Source organism: Mytilus galloprovincialis, chromosome 10 (genome assembly GCF_965363235.1).
Source record: "Mytilus galloprovincialis chromosome 10, xbMytGall1.hap1.1, whole genome shotgun sequence".
Taxonomy (NCBI): domain Eukaryota; kingdom Metazoa; phylum Mollusca; class Bivalvia; order Mytilida; family Mytilidae; genus Mytilus; species Mytilus galloprovincialis.
Genome location: NC_134847.1, coordinates 2,717,128 through 2,728,271, shown reverse-complemented (window position 1 = coordinate 2,728,271; position 11,144 = coordinate 2,717,128). Strand labels below are relative to the sequence as shown.

The window sequence follows — 11,144 nt, the reverse complement described above, 5'->3', positions numbered from 1 at the left end:
GACGGTCGACGACGACGGACGACGACGGACGCCAAGTGATGGCAAAAGCTCACATTTCCTTTTAGGAAAGGTGAGCTAAAAAGACACAAAAACATGTCTCATAGTGATTATTATTATGCGATGATTGTAAGTTTGTTTGATATCATTTCCGGTGCGTTTGAATATTTTATGTGCCTTAACCATTCAATTTGGGGTTGTTTTTGTTTGGGTTGGTTTTATTGTTTGGAGGGGGGTGCAAAACAGATGCCCAACAGACAATATACAACTGGATATTTTCTAAAAAAAACGATGGAACATTTGCTGGGTAGCGCATGCTTTATAGCTGATCACAATTGAATTACATTTTTTAATGCCAAACGTTATCTTAAAAAAGTTGAAACTTAAACGATGCTTTTTACAAAAAAAATGTCTCTAAAGCCGAAGCTAAACATGATTTCGAGACTCCCTGAATAAATACTGATTATTAATACTCATTCTCTGTAACCACTTAAATTTTTCGGCACGCATAGTCACCGATCTTTCTGAAAATTGGCTGATATGTATATCCTATTAGACTAGTCAGAAAAATAATGCCAACCGATATATATATTGGTTGGTTACCATGGTAACAGGTGAGAAAGTTGGATTTTTGGGAAAAATGCAATATTTGGTGTAGTGTTGTGAAATTATGCAGGTACATCTATTACAAAGAAACACAAAAGCAATTAATTTCAGTCTTGTTTTAGTCAAAAAGCAAAAAAAGTTATGGGTAATCTTCCTACAAACATGCGAAATAAATTTCTAAAAAATTATCATTGTACAATATTCCTCACAGCACGAGTTATCTCCCTTTTGTGGGTGACACTAATGACTAAAAAAACTAAAACGCTAATAACTTTTTTTATTTCTCAAAGAATTTATGTCAAATTCAAATTGATATAAATTTAGACCATTCAATCTGGAACTAGGGTACTAAATTAGTATAATAGTCCCAGATTCAAAACATAAATATAAAAAAAAAATTAGAAATCTTGTTTAATCTTTCATTAAACGTGACCTGACCAAGGCTGACAATGACAGGAACAAATGAAATGCTAATAACTTTTTTATTTATCAAAGGATTTATGTTAAATTTGAAATATAATAAAATTTGATCATTTAATGTATAAATTATAATGAAAAAATAGAGCAACAAATATTATAAAAATCAGGAAACGTGACCTTTCTAATGTTGACAATGACCTGACCAACAACAGCAATGACCTGACCGATGAAATTTATAAATATAAGAAAAGTATGTGTTGGGGTAAAAACTTGACCTGACCAACGTTGACTGTGTCTTGGTCGTTGTACTACCAGAAGTCCATTTCTAGTGATGGGCTTCTGGTACTTACTTATACTTATTTATATATTATAGGATTTTCTAAAAATTTATAAGAACATATTTTTTTATAATTACATTTTTAAACAGTTTAGAGTACTTTGACGAGCACCGGATTATTCAAACTTTTTATGGTATTCAGTAGTATATTGTATTTAACTGTGTTGTGAATTATGTTGTATATTACCGGTTATAATTTGACACGTTTGAGCACAAATATAAAGTTACACACAAAAAGTGTGAAATAAGTAGGCCAAAAATACATGTACGTTCAATGTATTTGGTTTTTTTTTTATTTTATTACAGTAAATAATTATTATCACGTACACATACCGAGCCTTGTACAGGAAATCTAGGTAGTTAAAAATATTTTCATAAAAACCAAATACACATCTTGCGGACTACTTGAGGTATACCCGAGCCCCTGCATACACGATATATTGTCAGTTTAAAAACATTTCATAAAATATATGTAAACATATTTGCAGACTTAACTTGAGGGTTGACAGAAACTTGTCGTAGTTTTATATGTTTCGGAATGTCAATAAATTTATCATTTGCAAATATGTTTGTTAAGCATTTTATATTTTCTTATTCTATAAAATTAATGGTTCAATCTAAGTGTTTCCATAAATTTGGTGCAAAGCCTAATACATATAAATAAGTATTAAGTCATTTTCCATGGGCATGATAACGGTCAGAATGTAGGACAGAAAGTCAGACAAAGTGTCATAGACAAATTGTCTCAGACAAAAAGTCGCGGACAAAAAGTCACATGTATATTATGTCACAAACATTGTTTCAAAGTAAAATTAACTTTTGTTAAAAGAAAGACAATACACTTTATTTTGAGAAGTCAAACATATTTCTGTAATAAGCTTTCAGTGAAAATCAAATTGTATGTACATGTACATGTATATAAAGTTACTCTGTGTAAAGAGCTATCATATTGTCAATATTTTTGAATTTGCTGTTATAATTCCATGAAAATGATTGTAATTTTCTCAAATTTCAATAATGCAATGCCTATTCTAACATGTCTAATGTTAGTATAGTGCTACCATATGCATATCTAAGGCAGTCAGTGGGACCCCTTATATGAAAATTGTCAAGATGGTATATTTCCCCCTTTGGTTCGTTGTAATACCCGCAGTCACCAGCTGACAAATTTTTCGCGGGTTTTCGTCGGGAAATGGAACTTTTTGGAAAATCTCGAAAATGTCTCCCCGGACAGAAAGTCAAACAAGAAATGTGTCAGATGTGTAGCAGGGATCGTCGGGTTGAACATCTTTTGTTTGCTAAAGAACCCTTGTTTTTATTCTTTTAGAGAGTTGACCTAATAAAATTACTAACTCTTTTAGTTCTATTCTTTATTGTGTTGAATTGTATCAAACAATTGACTCTAATAAAATTCGGTCAGTAGACTATGTTTGACACTGGATCTAAAGCAAACCACAACTAATAGATAATTTCTTTTTTACAAAATCTTACTCACCCCCAATCCTCAACGATATTGAGATAAGTATTTATTTCTGTGCCTCACACAAGTATTTTAAGCTTGGCCTTTCTTGAACTGTCAATTTTTGATTATATCTTATGAATAACAAGAATGTGTCCATAGTACACGAATGCCCCACTTGCACTTTCATTTTACATGTTCAGTGGACCGTGAAATTGGGGTCAATACTTTAATTTGGCATTAAAATTAGAAAGATCATATCATAGGAAACATGTGTACTAAGTTTCAAGTTGATTGGACTTCAACTTCATCAAAAACTACTTTGACCAAAAACTTTAACCTGAGCTTCACACTATCTTTTTCTTTGTTCAGTGGACCATGCAATTGGGATCAGTACTTTAAATTGACAGTAAAATTAGAAATATCATATCATAGGGAACATGTGTACTAAATTTCAAGTTGATTGACCCCAATTTCATGGTCCACTGAACAAAGAAAAAGATAGCGTGAAGCTCAGGTTAAAGTTTTTGGTCAAGGTAGTTTTTGATGAAGTTGAAGTCCAATCAACTTCAAACTTAGTACACATGTTCCCCATGATATGATCTTTTTAATTTTAATGCCAAATTATAGTTTTGACCCCAATTTCATGGTCCACTGAACATAGAAAATGATAGTGCGAAATTCAGGTTAAAGTTTTTGGTCAAGGTAGTTTTTGATGAAGTTAAAGTTACATCAACTTGAAACTTAGTAAACATGTTCCCTATGATATGATATTTCTAATTTTTATTCCAAATTAAAGTTTTTACCCAATTTCACGGTCCACTTAACATAGAAAATGATAGTGCGAGTGGGGCATCCGTGTACTATGGACACATTCTTGTTCTTATATATTTTTTATGATCATGAAAACAGACTGAAATTTCGTCATAATCAGCACTTTTATCCAGATTAGAAAAAAATGTATTTGTTTCCTTCAAGTGTTAACACCATTATATAAGGGGGGGGGGGGTTGAAGGGGTTCCTGATCCCGAAATCACGGGCTTAAAAACACAGACAACCCGAAATTCAGGAAGTTCGAAAAAAGAATTCCCGGATCCAGAAAGGGTCAATCCCGAAATGCCGAGCTTAAAAACACCTGATCCCCGACTCCCAAAAAAGGTCTTGTCCCCCCCCCCTGATTAAAGATACGCTATACTAGAAAAAATAATTAAGTATAGGGGGTCTATATACAGTATACAGTAAAACTTAATAAGTGTTTTAGTTTTTCAACTTTTGTGCAAAATTGTTTAAACTTGTGTATCATCATAAAATTGTTTCCATAGTTACACTATTAAAACTTTGATACCATTATATATGAAAATGTTTTAAATTTTAATGATTACAATAATTTCTATAAATTTTATATCTATTTATTTTTTCTGACTGCAGAATAAGGTTTTGAAACATTTTTTTCAAAATAAAAAAAAAAAAATCCTGAAAAAATTCAATCTAATTAAAAACCGATCTCTCATCGCTCCTGTTTCTGATATGTCGCGTGGGAGATCTAACGAAACCCGCTTTGAGGTCACATGTGAGTGACCTCGTAGGTGTGTCTTTTTCGACCAATGAAATTGAGTCTTCCACGATCTTGGAAGTTTAACGTAAGGCAAAGGGATGTAACTCATTTTATTTACGACGAAATCGTCAGTCATAATAATTCATAAACTTTTTTGATTGGCTTATTAATAGGTCGTCAACTCATTTGCATATCTTTATAAATTCATGACTTTTAGTTCACTCACATGTGACCTCAAAGCCGGTTTCGTTAGATCTCCCACGCGACATATCAGAAACAGGAGCGATGAGAGATCGGTTTTTAATTAGATTGGAAAAAATTAAAACTAGGCATTTTGTATCCATGGTAACAAAAAAATGAGACATACTTCCCCATGACTTTTTCACATCATTGATAAGATAAGACTATGGTATTTATGAATTCATGGTTGACTTCAACTCAGGTGTCCGCAAAACATTATTGTGAGCATTCAAAAATGACCTCAAAAGGGTATCTTTTACCTAATGCAAACCACATAAAAAGGGGGGTGTATGTCAATATGATTGAAAATGAATATGAAAATATCAGTTATTAAATTACATTAATAAAATGCATATATTTAATAAAATCATAAACAAATATTCTTTCTCTTAATCATTTATTGTGAAACAAAATGTTGAAAATAGCCTTTTTGCGCTTACATTCATAGATATCCAGAGCAGGTAAAACCTGGCATCGGTTGCTATGGCAACTGATGTGCTTAGCAACCAAAATTTTGCAATTTTTTGTAAGTTTCATCAAGACTAGTAAATGTGTGAAGTTTGAAGAAAATCCATGACCATGCGTGCCACACTCCCTATGTAAGAGTTTAAATAGTTACAGAGAACCAGTATTAATCACAACCTGAACCATAACTGAAACAGACTAAAGAGGTCAAGGCAGCTAGACTGGTTCTCTGTCCTTCATCTGTTTGACTCTGACAAGTATCTGAGATACCCGTATGTTGCAAGGGAGAGGACCAGCCTATCAAGGCAGCTTTCATGGGCAATGCAAGACGAAGACGTCAATACTTTTTGAACCTGATTGTGTAAACATAATCATAAAATGATTTCAATTTACACCGTATAATATTCTGAAATTGATCTGAACAGTTCAATGTCTTAGTATCGCAGGATTGAGGATATCAATCAACATTCACTAAGTGAAATGACACTCCGTATATTGCGTGCTTCTTAAGCGTTTTCTTGATACAATTTATAACTGTAATTCATTATTTAAAAAATATGTTTTATAACTATATTATTCGATAGAGCTGTCCGAATCTGTTCTATACAGACCAGCCAGGAAGTGTTCATATAGGAAATACTTTATATATATATATATATATATATATATATATATATACAAGTAGTTACACTTAGAAGTTTCCCGGTACGTGAGGCTTTTTAAGCAAAGTAACAGATAGCCATATCTGACTGGTTTATACAATTGTTATCATAAAAAAAAATTAAAGACATTTATAGCTATTTAATAAGCCTATAAAAACATGTTTTAAAAAAAAACTTGAATATTACTAGTTCTGTCATATTACCGTTTGTCAATATAAGCCAGGAATATGACAATTGATTTTCATTCGATCAAGCAGGTGATATAATGCTTTATACTGCACTCGTTCTATTTGAGCAGTCAAAATGCATTGACTGTATATTTCTATGTCAAATACAGTCACTGACCCGATATCACTTTTCCTCATGAATATTTAAATAGTAGAGCTGGAACTGTATTTTTAAAATATTCACGACGACCACTTCAGCCTGTAGCGTGGAACGACTCAAACTTATTTATTATACAATTGTTGGAAAAACATATTTCACTTAAGAATTGAATGCTTCTTTTTGTAAATTTATTGGGGTGTAAAAGCGTTGACCGAAGTACATTTTGTATGAAGCGCGGAAGCGCTTCATTCTAAAAATGTGCGCACGGTCAACGCTTTTACAACCCTATAAAATTACAAAAAGAAGCATTCAATACTTATAATTACATTTTTTAGCTATGATCATGAAAACACGAATTTTATATATTTTTTTAATTAATTCACCTGTGCACTTTATTGTTGGACCACGTGTTATCATGAAGGAAAAGTTGTATTGAGCAATGCAACTGCTTACGGAATAACACGTGATATGCAGTTAGCCAATCAGAATAAAGTATTATAATGAAACATACATCTAATGTAATTATTTGTTAATATTTTTTTGTTTAAAACCTATAAATGATTATGGTTTATGCTTAATGTTGATATTTTAGTACATACTAAAACGAATTCGTTCACCATCGATTGGTTTCAACAGGTAATGTACATTTCATTGATCTTCATTGTGTTGTATATTTCTCCGCCAGATGTGAGGCCTTTTTAAAGGAATTTTATCCCCAATACTTAAATAAAATAAATAACTATAACACACAATAAACAACAATTGAACATGTTTTTTTTATCTATATTGCAGTATAAAGACAACAATAGTGTATTGACTTGACATATCAACGATATAAGGATTCGGCACCAAACGGGGAAAAAGTTTGGCAGAGCCTCCCATTTCCCTGTTTCTAAGCCTCATCCTCATATCGTTGATATGTCAAGTTAGTACACTATTTTGTCTATATATACAGGAAAAGACGATATCCATGAATAGTTTGTATAAAATAATATAAATCAATATAAAATCAAAGTACTGAAGTACATCGGATGACCGCAAGTTCTGGTAGTTGGTCACAAACACTTGTCTCAGTAAAAAAAAACATCTCTATACCTGAAAGTAAGGTTAAGGTACATAGATGTATTTTTATTCTCAGATAAGTTCATGTGTGGATGATGAATAAATGACCAGGAATTCAACCTCACCGTAATAACTATTATATTGTAGTGATATAATTATTTGTTATCAGTATACTCTGGTTTATTATTATATACTATATAAATATTTGTATAAGTGTTATATATAATTTTCATCCATTTGTATATCATTCTATTCTAATAAACCCAGAAATACGCTTCTGACGCAACAAATAGTGAGATTTACTCTTATTTTATAATGACATAAAATTACAAACTAAAATGTATCATTTATATTGAAATAAAGTACTTTACTTTAGTAGGTCACATTTCATATAAAACTTACAGTTTCTCATCTTTAACTACTATAAGTAGATACACTATGGGCGCTTCCAGGCACTTGAGTTATCATGATACTTTGAACAACAAATCACTTTAGAGAAATGAATAACTCTTCACCCTTATCTGTGATTGATACAGTTATGATCATTAGAAAAGTAACTGTATTTGAAGTGGTATATGTATCGAATGTAAATCATATGATGTCATGTTTTAAATATGAAGAGGTAATAGTACACAGTGTCATTCGGTATATCGAGAGAACTTATCGTGAAAAAATAACTAAAAGTGGTCAAGTATTGCAATCGGATCGTGAGAGATATGTTCTTCTACCAATTACTAACGCCCATAGACTACCCAACTCTATACACATAACACTAATAAAAATTAAACTAAAGTTCAAATTGAATACCCACACGCAGTCAGGATACTACTTCGTCAAAATTATCTCCCCATTACGCCAGTTCATTTTCACAATCGTAGAAATGGAAGCCATTGTAGGGATGACGCGCTACCAATTTTGCTCTTGGAAACCGATAAATTTATCCACATTGCACCATTACGATCCTTATATTTCAGTTGTATTTTAAAAGACAAATGTATCAACTAGCTAATAAGCATCAGTTAATGATCTTGTCTGCATTGATTCAACTTAAAACTATTGTCTGATCGGTTGTCAGGTTGAATTTTCGAAAATTCATAAACATTTAAAAAAATTCTAATTAAATATTTTGTGGAAGGGCAGACTAGATTTTTTTAGTGTATGAAGACTATAAACCCTAGTTATCACACACAAAAAATTATAATTTTTCGAAGATATGCATTTTCATCATCCAACTTGAAAGACTGTCGTCAAGTACTTTCAGTAAAAATATAACTATTCGAACACCCCTTCTCTGTGTTTGTGACTCATTAAATAGGTATTTCACTTGACCCATATATTTCATCTTTCAGTACTGTGGTTTTTTTGTGTTATAAACTCAACCTGTAGCTTTAATATATAAAAATGATAGAATCTGAAGCGAGACGATGTATGAAATATTCTTACCTTGTACGATATCAAGACAAAATATTCAACTCAAACACGCCCTAACATAAAAAGGTGCACTCTATTTTCTCTTTTTGATGCAATTGATACCCATTTTTGGGATTTTTTTCTTCAGTCACATAATGGAAGGGCAGACACGAAAATTACTGAACTAATAGATTGATATGTTTTCCGTCCGTGGTAATTTTTTCAAGAAAATCGGAGGTTATGCATTTTCTTCATCCAACTTGAAAGATACCCATGTCGTCGACTTGATATCTACTTGTTCTGCTTAACTATGTCCTAGATAAATTGAAAACTTATGCAAATGGTGTTTTTAAAATAAAACATCTCGTAATTGAGAAGAAAATTGTAATTTTGTTTGATTCTATTAACTTTTAAATTTTTTGTCACTATAAACAATACAGTTAACATTTATCGCCTTCTCTAACAAAGAGCTTTGATTCTTTTGTTCTATTTCAACCTGGTTTCCGACTGCACGACAGTGCCATGTGCTGATTTTAATTGCACATTATGATACATAATATCATGTCGACAAAATATAGTCAGTAATTTATAATTACTGCTGAAACCAAAACATTAATAAATTCACATAAGCATGAAAAAAAAATTAACTGGGAAAACACGTCGAATCGAGTAGGCCTTGTCGTGCTGAATGGTTATATCCCATGAAGCGCGGGAATACAAATAACGGTCTATGGGCAGACAACTAGAAAAAATTAATTTCAATCTAATTCATTTCCTTCAAACGGTTGAAATTACATTTCTTCTACCAATTACTAACGCCCATGGACTACCCAACTCTATACAAATAACACTAAAAAAAAACAAACTGAAGTTCAAATTGAATACCCACATGACAGTGCCATGTGCTGAACTACAAAGAACGGGCAATAATTTGTTTATCTTGCTTAATATAGAACTTAATTCACTTTGAAAATAAAAAGTTAATGTCAGGTTATAAACCTAAGTTTTCAAAAACAATTAATCTTTCTTTTAAAGAGTCTTTAATGTAACCATCCTTGGCGGTCTCTGAACGCCATCTACCGTGTCTTTTGAACAATCGATCGGAAATGCCTAAATCAGCGCATGTTGTAGCTCCACCAGAACGTAAACTATGCAATCCAAACTTCTTAATATATGACACAAATGGTGGAAAAGCTTCAAAAAATAATTCTCTCATACGTGTGTAAGACAGTGGTTTATCATCCTTCCGCAGTACATTTTTGTACATATCGATCCTTGAATTTTGATAAATTTCTGAAAATAAATTCTTCTGAATCCGGCGAAATGTCAGCCAACAACAAATATTACTTTAAATTCTTTACTGGACACATATCAGAATCCATACAGGCTATTACTACAGAATTGCCATCACGATAAATATCAAGTTTCACTTTTCGGAATAAATATAGATACATAACCTAATTCAAACTTGATATCACATATCCGTATATTTAATAGCTCGGATACTATAAAAAAATCCTGAATAAGCAAGTAAACACGCGCAAATAATACGCTGTGAGTACTGACATAACATTATATTCCTTAAATAATGAACTATACATTTTAGATAAGAGCTCAAGAGTAACTAGTTCCTTTTTCTCCGTTCGTGAAGCTAAGCGCCGTTTTTCACCTTCTAAAACATTTTTCACAACTGAATTTTCGGTAGGAAACGTTTTTCCAATCATATGATGTGCCAATTGTATACTATAAAATGCTGAAATTACCGGACTTGCAGTTTGACTGTTATGAACTAATGAAGATAAATAAAGGGCAATGTGCACAGGTTTTGCCGGTAAAATATCACAACCATTTATACCGTTATGAAAGGCCCACTTTTTCCAACGGATAAATCCTGCATGGTAAGTTTAAACGGTACTGTCAGCTTTGGATCCGCAAAGTAAATCCATAAGAACATCAACATTGGTATGCAGATTTGGGGGCAAAAAAATAATCTCAGATTCATAAGCCTGCAAAAACACATGTATAAACAATAATTAAACAATAGCAGCATCTTAAAAGATAGAAACTACCAACAGAAAAATATTTGTTAGTGCATCTCACTAGACTATATACAATAGTCTTAAATGCTGAACATAAGCATTTGTATTTGTTAGTATAATAGTTCTCAAAAAGGACAGTTATAGCCTTAATGCCAAAATCTGAAATTCAGATATGCATTGTAACGTTAGTACACAAACAAAGCACTACTACCGCCTTTAAAATATCATCTGTAAAATACAGATAAGCATAAACAGATTAATAAACAAAATTGGTTTACAACCTTCTTACATATTAGTATTATTTTTTGAAATCTAACCTCAAAGCTAACATCTTGAATGTAGGATCAGTATTACCAAAAAATGGCCTTCTTGGTTTTACAAGGAGTATAAAACTCCTTACCGCTTGGTAATTCCACATATGTGATAAATGATCTGTAAAATCGCCCCCATTTTGGCATAACATAGGCCAATAACTTGCGGATAGCCAACAAGGAACAATCAATGTACCTACAGCGTTGCATGTCTCGTGTAATTAAAAACACGTGGTATAAAAAAATACAGGCGG

General features: G+C 32.0%; 1 pseudogene; it reads right to left on the bottom strand.

Moving 5' to 3' along the window:
* Positions 1–9,531: 9,531 nt before the first annotated feature.
* On the bottom strand, positions 9,532–10,113 carry LOC143048828 (uncharacterized; annotated as a pseudogene).
* Positions 10,114–11,144: the final 1,031 nt, after the last annotated feature.